The following is a 13,699-nucleotide window of genomic DNA, read 5'->3' as shown; positions in this document are numbered from 1 at the left end:
AACACAGGCAATTCTCCATCAACAACCAAAGGCAGGTCCCTGCCCCAAGCCAGCATGGCGCCACCCTCACCAGTGGGGACCCAGGGCAGGGGCTGGGGGTCAGCAGCAGCATTCCAGGTCCACAGAGTGGAACTCAGACCTTGCACTGAATTCTTGCAACTCGCTTACATGATCAGGCGTGAAACATAATCCCTGACCCTTCAGTTATGCAACATGCCATCCGAGTGTGTACCGAGTATGTGCTGAGCTCCCACTGTGTGCCAGACTCTGCTCTTGGCACTGGGGAAATGCTGGGAGTGAAAACAGATACAGACACCTGCCCTGTGAAGCCCACATCCAGCGGTGGTGCAGGGGAAACGACAGACACATCTACACACAGACGGGGGTCAAGGGCTTATGAAGAAACACGAGGCAGGCGAGAAGAAAGGAGATGGCGGGGCGGGGGCTTTGGGAAGGAAACGATAGTCAGGGAAGGCTTCTCAGAGGAGGTGGCATTCGAGCAGAGACTAAAAACAGGAAGGGCATGAATCATGTATCTGAGAGAAAAGCATCCCAGGTAGAGTATAGCAAGTGCAAAGGCCCTGCGGTGAGCATACAATTAGCAACCATTGTTCAAGGAACAGCAAGGAGGTCAGGATGACTGGACGGCAGTAGGAATGCGGAGAAGCAGGAAAGGAGGTCGGGGTGAGGGGTGCTCCAAGCACCAAACCAAGCAAGGCCTGGTGGGCCACGGTATGGATGCAGAAAGCAGGGCCCACTTTGAGCACAGCAGGCAGGGACTCAGGACAAGAGAAACCAGAGGCTCCATGCCAGCCACCTGCTCAGGCCTCAGCAGTTCGCCTCAGTTGGAGGGCTAAGCAAGCATGTCTCATTGGCACTGGGGCCCACCAGTTCAGCCCAGAAAATGCCCAGCCTTTTTAAAAAAATATTTTTGGCCATGCTGCACAGCATGTGGGATCTTAGTTTCCTGACCAAGAATCAAACCTGCACCTCCTGCTTTAAAAATGCAGAGCCCTAACCACTGGACCACCAGGGAAAGTCCCAGAAAATGGCCAGCCTTGACCGTCCCCCTCTCCCAGGGCAGAGGGGCTAGCCACCAGCTCCTGCTTGCTCAGTGTCTCCTGCAGCAGCCCCCACTTCCATGCAAACCCTCAGACCTCTCCTTCCCACCTCAACCCACCCCACCTCCTCTTGCCAGGACCACCCAGCTTTCTAGCCCAATGCCCAAAGGGGCAAGTATCTTTATTTGCAGCTGTTGCTATTGAGGGCTTCCCGCTAATGCTGTTTCTTCCTCTCTCCTCCTCCTTCCGGTCCCCGCTCCCGAACCCCAGGGTACTGCGCTGGGAAGCTGGGGCCCACGAGCTGGCGAGTCCATGTCCAACTCCTCCTGCCTCGCATAGCCACAAGCAGAACCACGGTTGTGGGGGAGACTCCCCACCCTAAGCCACCCTGAGGTCGAGCATGAAGAAGAGGACGTGACATCTGAGCAGTGATCACCCACCAGAAACTTCAGAATCCAGGTCAAGTCCCCAGCCTTTACTTCTATATCCAAACCTAAAAATAACCCTGTAGTGATGTGGTGTGTTTACTAGAAGTCACGGCCCAGCCAGGACGCGGGTCCACGGGCTAGTTTCTCTCCCCCTGAGGGACAGAGTGGCGGTTGGGCAGGGCAGGACCCAAACCTCCTGATCCCCGTGGGGGTGGCCCAGCCTCGGACGAGCAGCCAGCTGAGTTCTCTGGGGGTGTCGTCAGAGCCCCCAGGTGGCTGGGGCTTTCTCCAGGAGAAGAGGGAGGCTCAGGGGACACCGCAGCCTGCCCGTCAGCCAGGCTCGGCCCAGAATGGCCCAACTGTCATCATAGGCTGGCATTTCCCAATTACCACAGATAATATCTGCCTTAATTGAATGGGGTCCAGATAATGTCATTATGCACCACATTCCCCAATTTATTTAATATACTTGTGTACACATATATTTATGCCTCGCTGCTGCCAGAGATTGCTCAATGGTGAGGCTGATAATAAAACATTTCGACGGGAGTCATCAGCTTTAATTTAAGGGGTTATTTTCACTATCCTTGTGGAGCTCGGTTTTTCCCAAGGAGCCAACAGAAACTCGGGCAAGCCTGCGGGCTGGAGGCTGGTGGAGGGCGGGCTGCATCCTTCCCTGAGCAAGTCCCTAAGTTCCTAAGCCTCCGTTTCAGGAGCCAGGCTCGGGCAGGAAAAGTGAAGGGTGAGCGCGAGGCAGAAGCCCAGAGCCTGACTCCAGGCCTGGTGGGGAGAAGGAAGTGCATTGGGAAGGCAGAGCTGTAGCCTGGGGCTGGGCAGAGGACGGAGGGAAGCCAGAAGCTGCACAGCAGGGAAAGAACCAGAGCGCCCAGGAGCCAAGGCAGTCTACACTCCGGCAAGGGCCAAAGGCAGTGAGATCCCGAAATTAATTTTTGATAGTCCCCTGCTAACTAGGGCAGAGTGGACCGAGACATAAGCCCACCCTGCTCTTTCCAGGAGCCAGCACCAGGCTGGGGGTTGGGGCGGGGGCAGTGGCAGGAGGCACCGGAAGCTGGTGCCCTCCGCTCGGGCCTGCTGCCCACCATGGGAAGCCCCCCCAGCCTCCTCCCTCAGGTCAGCCTGGGCTGTCCGCAGCTCCGCCAGCCCCAGCGAGCCGGGCCAGTGCCCAGATGCCAGCGCCCCCATGCCTCCTCCGGGTGGCACAGGCAGCCGCACTCTGCAGGAGTGAGATAACCTTCCAGCCGGCGGCTGGCGGGCCCAGCTGCCCAGGCTCTCAGCGGGGCCTGCCCACTGGAAAATGGGGTGCTAGGCTGAGCAGAGGAGGACAGCCGGGGTGGGCAGATGTCTTGGGGCAGGTGGTAATTAGGGGCTGCTGGCTCCACACTGATCTGGGGGAGAGGATATGTCTAGGGGCTGTAATTATAAAGCTCAGAAGCCTTTATAAAGGCTGGTCCTGGTCCCACCATCTCATGCCAGCTGTCCCCCTGCAGCGGGGCAGGTTTGGGTGTGTCCGAGCATGCCAGAAGCTGGGCAGAGGACCCCTCAGAAAGCAGGTGGGGGCTGCCCCCTGACCCTCCCGGCCAGAACACTGCTCTCTCACAGGCTTGCTTGCCAAGGCTCCCTCACCGACCTCAGCTGCCTGCTTGCCACTGTGCCAGGCGCTCCCTCTTGGAGGCACCCAGCCTCAGAGAGGAGGCAGCCACACAGAGGAAGGCGAGAGGTGGAGGCAGGTGGAAGGAGAGGCCAAGAGGCTAGTGCAACCCCCGGCATGCGCCCTCCTCCCCCTCGGCCAGCCCTGTTTTATGGGATGTACTGCATGCCCCGCGCCAAACATCCGATTCACCGCTCTCCTAGAAATCCACCACCAGTAGTGCACTCCACTGGGTTAAGCACTGCCTTCCTCCTCTCCGACTCTTGAAACCAAATGGCCCTGGGAGGAGAGCCCTATAAGCGACTCAGACCTCAGAAGAGAACTTTTTGATATTTTTGTCCCTGACAGGGGTGAAGATGTTGACAGCTAGGGGGAGATTGAGGGCTAGAATGACAGAAGTTGCGGGGAGATGAAGACCGCGGTCAGCAAATTCACAGGTGGGTGGGCAGAGGCTCAGAGGCACCATCACCAAAGGTTCCACCCACCCCAAGGACAGGACTGTAGGCCCTGGGAAGGCCCTCCGGGAAGTGGTCCTCCGGGGGCCCCAGGGAGGGGCAAGGACTCTGATCCCTACTCCCCACTGTAGCCTCCTTGCCACTAGCCCCAGGGCCTGCCCAGGAGAGGTAATAAGCCCCCTGCCCTGACCGGTGGGTGACCACACCCAGGGGCCTCCAGACTGTTCTGTGGGACTTCTCTGCAACATCAGGAGAGGCCCTAGAAAAGCTCCTGCAGATTCTCACCTTCTCATGGAAGTTCTCCCACCACCTCAGGCTCTGAGCCTTCAAAGAGCAGAGGCGCCCATCCAGTGCTTGAGGCCCAGGACCCCAAGTGGGGCCAGGGAGAAAGTGGGGACCAGGGAGTCTCCTGGGGAAGGGGAGCTGGGGACCAGAACATTCTTCACTTCCACCACGAGCTGGCCCAGCGAAAGGAGGCTGTGGGGACGGGGTGCCCCGTATGGAGACTCTTACAGAGCTGCCCCACCACTACCCCCCCCACCGGCAGCCCACAGCCTCCACCCTCACCCCAGAATGGAGTGGGGAGGAATATGAGGATCACAAACACATACGATCCTCCCTCCACCATCATCGGGCTTTCTGCCAGACTGACAGAGGAGCAGACAGACTCACCAAGGCTCCAAGAGACACGTGGCTCGGGGCACCCCATTAGGCGAGCCCGGCGCAGTCCCGCAGAGCAGCTTTCTCCCGCACCAGGGCGAGGAGGGTGAGCAGAGCGGGGGTTGGGGGGACGGAAGAGGGGGGAAGAAACAAGGACCCTCCTCCCACAGGGGCCGAAAGTCTGAAGGCGGGGGTGTCGCTCGCGGCCTGGGGGAGGGGCGCTCCCAGGTTCGGCCTCAGGACTCCCTGCGCAGCCACTGCCGCCCCATTTCAGCACAAACAGCCTCAGACCGCCCTGGTGCGGGGGCGCCTCGCGCAGTCGGGCCTCCACCTCCAGCCCCGCCCCGCGCGGGGAGGGGACGCCTGCAGCTCCAGGGCGACCGGGAAGCCCGACCCCGGAGGGGACCCCCCAACACACACACACACTCGGCCCGACCCCGGAGGGGACCCCCAACACACACACACTCGGCGCGACCCCGGAGGAGAACCCCCAACACACACGTACACACTCGGCCCAACCCCGGAGGGGACCCCCCAACCCACACCCACACCCACACACACACACACAACTCAGCTGCCCGCCGGGCGTTCGCGCAGAAGCAAAGGTTCATCAGGGTCCGAGAGAGGGTCGGTCCCGAGTGTCTGAGAAGCACCTGACCCCGAAGTCCCAGGGCCCTGGGGAGACCCCAGACCCTCGGGTGCCGTCCCATCCCGCCTCCGCCGAGCGCCAGCGGGCGCTGGGGGCCGGCCGGAGACCAAGGCGATGCTGGGGCGCCACGGGAGCGGGACGTGGGGCCGGCCCGCGGGAAGGAGCTCGCACGGCTGGCGCTGCCCTCCCGCCCGGAGACCGCGGGGACCGGGGCACAGACCGGCCCGCGCCCCCGCCGGCCCTGCCTCTCCGCAGAGGGGGCGCGCTGACGCCACCGTCCCCACCTGAGCGCGGGCTCGACCCCCCAGCCGGGGAAACCCGACAAAACCCCAGGCACAGGGACACTTTCCCCCGGACCCGCAGAAGAGCCGCTGCCCCACTCCCGGCCCCAGCCCCGAGGGGAGACCCTCTACCCCGGGTCCCGTGTCCTCCAGCCCCGAGAGCTCCGGTCCACTGGCCCTCCTCTGGGCATCGCCGAGCGCGGGAGTCAGCCAGAGGCCACCTCTCGGAGCCCCGGAGTCCCCGCCGCAGCTCGCGCCCCCGAGGCCGGAGGGCGCCGTCTCCTCCGCCCGTACCCGGGGGCCACAACTCACCGCGCGCCGGCGAGCGCTCGGGGGCGCAGGGAGGCGGCGGCCGGAGGCTGGCGGCTCGCGGTGGCCGGAGCCCGGGCCGTGGCGGGCGGCTCTGACGCTGCGGACCGAGCCCGACGAGGAGCCGCCCGGAGTCCGGGACGCAGCGGGGAGGAGCTGGCGGCCGCCCGGCCCGGGCTGCCTCCGAGCGCGCGGCGGGCGGCTGCTGCTCCGGCGAGAGCGAGCTGGCGAGCTAGGGAGCGGCGGGCGGCTCGGCTCTGTCCGCCGCGGAGCCCGGCGTCCGAGCGCGAGGGAGAGAGGGAGCGGCTCCGGGAGCGGCGTCCGACCGAGGGCTCCGCGCTGGGAAGGCAGTGGAGCGGGAGCGGAGCCGCGAGCGCCGCCGGCCGAGATGCGGGCGCCCGGCGGCGCCGCGGCAGCCGCACGGCAGCAGGAGAAAAAGGAGAGCGAGCGAGAGAGCGCGCTGGAGAGCGAGCGAGCGAGAGAGGGAGCGGGAGACCGGAGAGCAGTGAAGACGCGAGAGGGGCGGGCTCCGGGAGCACGAGGGCCGAGGGAGCCGCGGCGGCTCAGCCCCGCGCCTACGGCCGCGGCCGCGCTCGGGAAGGCGCGGGCCCGGCCCGCCAAGTTTGCGCGGCAGTGGGGGCCCAGCGCGCGGCTTCCGCCGGCCTTTTAAAGAGGTAGCTGCCTGGGGCCCACCCCCGACCCCGCACCTCTCCGCCGCAAGGCTGGGGCTCACCCCGCGCCCCGCCGCCCCTCCGCACCCGCCCTCCCTTCTGCTCCCTCTCCCACCGCGCCCCACCGGCGCCCTCTCCTGGAAGCCCCCTTTTCCCGCCTCCCCCCGGGGGCGGATGTCTGTACCTCGACCCGGAGGAGCTGGCAGGGACCCCTCCTGACCCTAAAGGTCGAGGATCAAGGAACGGAGCCTCCTGAGGCACTCCCGGAGTACCACAAACACAGTGATGCCATGGGGGTCACCCTGCTCCCCACTCCCACCCTCCCGGAGCATCACTGAGACCCCCCACCTTGGGCCAGCTTCTCACGCATCTGCACCACACACGTGGCGTGTGCCCCCAAGTGGCATGTTCATTCGCCCACCCCACTGCTCCTGGTTTGAGCAAATGACACAGGACGGGACGGGGCGGGGATTCCATTTGACCCTGGTCCCACAGCCTTCAGGGCGCCTTCCTACTGAAGCCAGCCCCGCCCCAGATCTCCACCAGCCTCGGAGAAACCCACCCGGTGGCCCACAGCCCACTGGTCTCTGTCCAGCATTGGTCTGCAAAGTGTAACAGGTGGCCCGGCCAGCAAGCAGGAGGGAGCCTGGGGAAGAAACCCGCAGGCAGCGAGAAGCCGGGGCCCTAGTTCTCCTCCCCCCAGGGTGGAGGTGGGCATGCTGTGAAAAATCCCCCAAGAGAATCCCCAGAAGGCTGGCCTCAGAGACAGGCAGGGGAGGAAGAGCGGGAGGGAGCCTTACAGCCTCTTAGGATTGCAAGAGCATCTTGTCCCAGACTGCAGAAGCGTCTTCAATTAGAGCTGTGACGTGTGTGACTGTCCTTGTCCCAGGGAGGGTGCTAACTCCAGTGCCAGGGAGCTGGGGGTGGGGGGAGTGCAGAGTGGGGAGCGGCTGACCAGCCTTCTCCCTCCCCCATATCAGTCATCCTGGCTGACCTGCAGAGTGCCACTTCGCTCCAGTGTGCCCAGGCCTGGGGGACTCAGTGCCCCCACAGCCCCACCCCTCATTTCCACAGATGATTTCTTCTAGATCAGGGGAATGTCTGGGAGGGCCTGGGAATAGCAAGGCCTGACCCTGCCCTATGGGTCTGCCCTTTCTCCCTCCCTGTTCCCCATCCAATACCCGTGTGTCTTCCCAAAGACCCACTCAGGCACCCCCTCCTCCAGAATTGCAGACACCACCCGGCCAGAACCACATCTTGTTCACCACGGTTCATCCAGGGCCTGGCACTGTGCCTGGCCCGTAGCGAAAGCTCAATGAATGTCTGGTGAATGAATACATGTTGGCAAAGCATGAGCTGTCTTTGTAAAGCTCGCATGTGATAGCCCCAAATACATGTCTCATTTACCCCTTCAGACTGAAGTCTCTGATGGAAGGGCCAAGATCATGGACTCATTCATGACTTTTTTTTTTTAATACAATCAGCACTGACTGAGCTCCCGCCCCATTCCCAGTCCCAGAAATACACAGAAAGCAGCGCCGCAACCTGCCCTTGAAGCTTGCACCCAGGGCCACGTGTACCTCGGCCCGATGCATTTCAGAGAGGCATGAATGAGCTAAGGCCACCACGGCTTGTGCTGTCCAGCAGCTCTACCCAGCCAAGTGTACACTGCTCTGGGCTTGGAGGAAAACTCAAGTCACCCCAGGAGAGGCCATAGCCGTGGGAACAGCCTGCGTGGGTTCCAGCCGAGCCCCAGGCGTAGCTGCATCCCCTGCCCAGGGCCCCTCAGTGACCTACCGGCACAACGAGGACCACAACGCTGGCCTCACAGCAGCACCGCAGGCATGCTGTGCACCCAGAGAGGGGTGCTGGGAGGTTCAGGTTCAACCTGCTTGGGGCTTGACACATAACACATCCTGTCTTGAGCCTAAGTCTGCTGAAAAGGGGAGAGTCTTTTTTCTGATTCTTTGCAAGGTCCACAAAGGCCAGTACCCAGGCCCTACTGGCAAGGCCGTCATGAAGAAGGAATAAAACAATAGATGCAGGGCACCCGGTCCTATATTTAGGTGCCCAGAAATGGAAGCCACTGCCATTGTTAACATAGAATATAGTCCTCAATATCCTTTTGTTGAATGAATGAATGAATGAAACTGAACATAAATGGGCCATGGTTTATTGAGAACCAAAGGAACTCAGTCGCTCTCCCCCCCCCCACCCCGCCACCCCCACCCCCAGCCCTCAGCGTTGCCTGCACTCTGGTCATAATTATCCCACCCCCAACCCCCCACCAGCTGTGTCGCAGAAGGCTGGGCAGGCTATATTTTTCAGGGGTTAAAAAAAGAAACACTGTTGGCTGGCAGATGGCTGAGTTTGTGGACTCGTCCAGTTTGAAGTTTCCCAGCCTGAGGCCTAGTGCTTCTGGGCAGCCGTCCTGGCCCGCCCCAGGCTTCCAGGTCTCCAGCCTCACTGTGTGTGGTCAGCCACCCAGCCCTCACCTGGGACCCCCAGCTGGTCCATGGGGAAACCTCCTTCATGCTGACTCATGGCTGACTTGACTTATCATAACAACAGACACACAGAGACACAGAGACACACAGACACACCCCTGCCACAGACAAAGTAACACATTCAGATACACATTCACACACACACACACACACACACACACGCAGACCCTCAGACACACATGCAGAAACCCTCATGCATACCTCTAGGAATGTCATTTGGAGTCTCCTTTCCTGGAGAAAAGGGAACTGCAGAGCCTGGAGAAGGGTGAGTACAAGTGACCTGAAGGAATTGTGTAGCAAGGCCCCGGCCTGGGCCAGCCACGAGGGCCTGAATTCCAAACCACTCTTCAGAGAGTCGTCCCACTCCTCAGAGCTGTGCTCTGACTGGGAGGGAGGCACAGGGCTAAAAGCAGGAGGCCGGGTTCTCAGTGGGAAGGCTGTGTGACCTGGGGGAGCTGCCCAACCTCTCTGAGCATTAGTTTCCCCATCAGTGACATGACACGCTAGCTAGTCTCTCTAAGGTGCTGGGTTTTGGGGTTGGGTCTTCTGAAAGCTTTAAAGGAGGCTGACCTGACACTGGTGGGGGTCCTCGGTGGGGGAGGGGGGCATTCTAATCCACCAGTCCTGCATACACAGGCCATCCCAGGGGCAGGTAGTCCTAGAGGAAACAGTCACACAGAGTTCTGCATGGTGGGACCTGGAAGTTCTTCCCGAGGTCTGACCTCACTCCCTCCTGCTGCGGCAGACTCGTTCTTCCTGCTCTCACTCTGGTCTCCCTGGCAAGGGAAAACACCTTGACATCCTTTTCCCACCCACTGGGTTGACAACTCAAACTCACCAAGCTGCCCTAGGGCCTCTCCATTTCAGAAGAATCTTGGGACTTCCCCAGTGATCAGTGGTTAAGACTCTGTCTGTCAGTGCAAGGAGTGCACATTTGATCCCTGATCAGGCAACTAAGATCCCACATGCTGTATAGAATGTCCCCCCTCAAAAAAATTTTTTTAAGATGACAGTTGTCTTGGAAAATCCTGAAGTTTAGAATTTGTTGAAATAGATCAAAGTGAGCTTGAGGGTTCAGGGGCCTGTGGAGAGGCTGGCAGGCCTGGAACACCTGAGAAATGATCGCCACGTGGAGCGGGCTGAGCCACCACCTCACCCACCGGGTCTCAGTTCAGTTCAGTTCAGTCACTCAGTCGTGTACGACTCTTCACGACCCCATGAATCGCAGCACGCCAGGCCTCCCTGTCCATCACCAACTCCCAGAGTCTACACAAATCCATGTTCATTGAGTCAGTGATGCCATCCAGCCATCTCATCCTCGGTCGTCCCCTTCTCCTCCTGCCCCCAATCCCTCCCAGCATCAGGGTCTTTTCCAATGAGTCAACTCTTCGCATGAGGTAGCCAAAGTTTTGGAGTTTCAGTCTCAGCATCATTCCTTCCAATGAATACCCAGGACTGATCTCCTTTAGGATGGACTGGTTGGATCTCCTTGCAGTCCCAAGAGTCTTCTCCAACACCACAGTTCAAAAGCATCAATTCTTCGGGGCTCAGCTTTCTTCGCAGTCCAACTCTCACATCCATACATGACCACTGGAAAAACCATAGCCTCGACTAGATGGACCTTTGTTGGCAAAGTAATGTCTCTGCTTTTCAATATGCTATCTAGGTTGGTCATAACTTTCCTTCCAAGGAGTAAGTGTCTTTTAATTTCATGGTTGCAGTCACCATCTGCAGTGATTTTGGAGCCCCCAAAAATAAAGTCTCTCACTGTTTTCATTGTTTCCCCATCTATTTGCCATGAAGTGATGGGACGAGATGCCTTGATCTTCGTTTTCTGAATATTGAGCTTTAAGCCAACTTTTTCACTCTCCTCTTTCACCTTCATCAGGAGGTTTTTTAGTTCCTCTTTACTTTCTGCCATAAAGGTGGTGTCATCTGCATATCTGAGGTTATTGATATTTCTCCCGACAACCTGGATTCCAGCTTGTGCTTCTTCCAGTCCAGCATTTCTCATGTACTCTGCATATAAGTTAAATAAGCAGAGTGACAATATACAGCCTTGACGTACTCCTTTTCCTGTTTGGAACCAGTCTATTGTTCCATGTCCAGTTCTAAATGTTGCTTCCTGACCTGCATATAGGTTTCTCAAGAGGCAGGTCAGGTGGTCTGGTATTCCCATCTCTTTCAGAATTTTCCACAGTTTATTGTGATCCACATAGTCAAAGGCTTTGGCATAGTCAATAAAGCAGAAATAGATTTTTTTTGGAACTCTCTTGCTTTTTCGATGATCCAGCGGATGTTGGCAATTTGATCTCTGGTTCCTCTGCCTTTTCTAAAACCAGCTTGAACATCAGGAAGTTCACGGTTCACATATTGCTGAAGCCTGGCTTGGAGAATTTTGAACATTACTTTATTAGCATGTGAGATGAGTGTAACTGTGCGGTAGTTTGAGCATTCTTTGGCACTGCCTTTCTTTGGGATTGGAATGAAAACTGACCTTTTCCAGTCCTGTGGCCACTGCTGAGTTTTCCAAATTTGCTGGCATATTGAGTGCAGCACTTTCACAGCATCATCTTTCAGGATTTGAAACAGCTCAACTGGAATTCCATCACCTCCACTAGCTTTGTTTGTAATGATGCTTTCTAAAGCCCATTTGACTTTCACATTCCAGGATGTCTGGCTCTAGGTGAGTAATCACACCATCATGATTACCTGGGTCGTGAAGATCTATTTTGTACAGTTCTTCCGTGTATTCTTGCCACCTCTTCTTAATATCTTCTGCTTCTGTTAGGTCCATACCATTTCTGTCCTTTATCGAGCCCATCTTTGCGTGAAATGTTCACTTGGTATCTCTAATTTTCTTGAAGAGATCTCTAGTCTTTCCCATTCTGTTGTTTTCCTCTATTTCTTTGCATTGATCGCTGAGGAGGGCTTTCTCATCTCTCCTTGCTGTTCTCTGGAACTCTGCATTCAGATGCTTATATCTCTCCTTTTCTCCTTGGCACCGGGTCTGAGGGTTTCAATTTTGGTTTCCCCTCAACCAGGCCATGAGATGGAGATGTCTCTGCTGGGGGTTGGGGCGGGGGGGGGGGGGGTTGTTTAAACAATCCCTGTGCCCTGGCAGGTCATTTGCAGGATGAAGAGCTGACTACCAGCCCCAGGCTCTGCAGAGAATCCCAAGTCATCCTGCAGGCTCAGCAGGGTTGAGGACAACTGGGATCAGAGGTGAGGCCCTGGATCACACCTTGGGGCAAGTCACCCCTGCTGTGCCTCCCAGGCCAGCCCAGCCCTCCCCCTCTGCCCCACAGAGATACTAAGTCTCAAGGGCATGGGGCACCTGGAAATTCCCCCAGGCCAGGCTCTTGGACAGGCCAAGGAGTGGCCACCCCTTGGAGGCTGGGATGGCTCCAACCTCAAGAATCTTCCCACACCACCTGGAACTTTCTCGGGTCTTTGACTTGGACTAATGAGCTGGCTAAAGCTAACCCTTTCCACAATTCCAAAATCCCACAGGCTCTGTAAAGCAGTTTGTCCATAAATTTTCGGCATACTCATTTAGCTGCAAAACCAGATGTGAAATCGAGTCATTGTCCCTGTCTTGCTCCCTCGGTGGGAGAAGTCTCTTTTACCTCAGGAACCCGGGCCAGCATATTTGTTTTGGGGGTCCTACCCCCAGGCCCCTGGGGATGTTGCATACTACATCATATTTGTGCCATATTATCTCTCTCAATTCCAAAACCACTCGGCCCCCCAACATCCCATTTGGACCAAAGAGTCCCCAAGGTCCGCAGCACAGCTCTGTCTACACCCTCCCACCCACCACCCCCGCCCCCAACAGAGGGAGCAGAGAGCAGGTTCTGAACACGATTCTACTAACCCCTAGCGCTGGGGACCTGACCTGGCAGGAGCCAAACCAGGTGGGTAAGGATTGAGGGGACAGTCAGCCCCAGATTGCTAGAGAGAGGGGACATGGAAGGGGGCACTCTGCAGCCACCCCAGCATCTTCAGTGCCCGGGAAGGGAGGCCTGGAGATCAGAGCCCCCAGAGGAAGCATCTCTTAGACCCTGAAAGAGGATTAGGCTTTGGAAGGGCTGAGCACCCAGGTTGTGGAGGAGTGGGGTACACAGCCTGACTGGGCACCTGACCCTCCACGGGCTCAGCCTGTGCCAAGCACGCAGTGGGTGCCCAGTAAATGTTCCCTTGTTAAACGAATGATGCTTCCTCCTCCTAGATTTTTTAATATCTATTTTTTTATTTGTTTGGCCGTGCAGGGTCTTAGATGAGGCACGCAGGATCTTCACTCTCAGCTGTGGCATGCAAGATCTAGCTTCCTGACCAGGGACCAAACCCCCTGCTTAGGGAGGTGGAGCCTTAGCCACTGGACCACCGGGGAAGCTCCCTCCTCCTTGATTTTCAGTGTCTCCTCCTCCTCCCTCTGCCTCCTTTTTCTTAAGACTCTGGATTTTCCGGCCTCTTTGCCACGCTGCAATTTAAAACTACTTATCATCCCTCTCCTTCCACACGTCCTCCGGGGGGCTGTCAGCTGTGAGCCCAGTGGCATTAGGATGAATGTCACAGGCAGGATGTCAAAATACAATTAACGTTGAAAAGCCCCTCCCGCCCCGCCCTGGGCCTCGAGGCTGGCCTGCTCCTCCCGCCAATGGCAGGGCTCTGGGCGTCAGGAGAGCAGCCAGGGGCCAGGGCAGGAGGGGCTGCCCCCCAGCAGGCCTGGCAGGAGGCGGGGGAGGGAAAGGGGAGGTGGGGGCAGGCAATCTGGAAGGGGGACGCCTCTCCTCCTGGCTGCACCCACCACCACCACCACCCACCTCCCCCACCCACCCTCCACCCCCTAACTCCCCCACTCCTGCCACCCTGCCTTCTCCACATCCTCCCAATCCCCTCTCTCACCCACCGCTCACCGCACCTCCTTGACCATCACGCAGGCACAGAGCAGCCCTGCCTCAAACACTGTCCCCAGCGCCGGTGCTGGAGGGCTCGTGTCCCATGGC

At 58.5% G+C, this 13,699-nt stretch overlaps 1 protein-coding gene across 4 annotated transcripts in view; it reads right to left on the bottom strand.

Moving 5' to 3' along the window:
* The window catches only part of GRM4 (glutamate metabotropic receptor 4), a 113,240-nt gene extending 107,672 nt beyond the window's left edge, over nucleotides 1-5,568 (bottom strand). For 3 of the 4 annotated variants that reach the window (XM_040249079.1, XM_040249081.1, XM_040249082.1), the window contains exon 1: nucleotides 5,516-5,568. The gene's annotated coding sequence lies outside the window, so the exon portion shown is untranslated. Of the gene's footprint in view, nucleotides 1-4,285; nucleotides 4,455-5,515 lie in introns of those variants that run through there. The other variant, XM_040249080.1, reaches the window with a different exon arrangement.
* Nucleotides 5,569-13,699: the final 8,131 nt, after the last annotated feature.

This window comes from Oryx dammah, unplaced genomic scaffold, assembly GCF_014754425.2.
Source record: "Oryx dammah isolate SB20612 unplaced genomic scaffold, SCBI_Odam_1.1 HiC_scaffold_11, whole genome shotgun sequence".
NCBI lineage: Eukaryota > Metazoa > Chordata > Mammalia > Artiodactyla > Bovidae > Oryx > Oryx dammah.
This window is presented reverse-complemented; position numbering and strand designations above follow the sequence as displayed.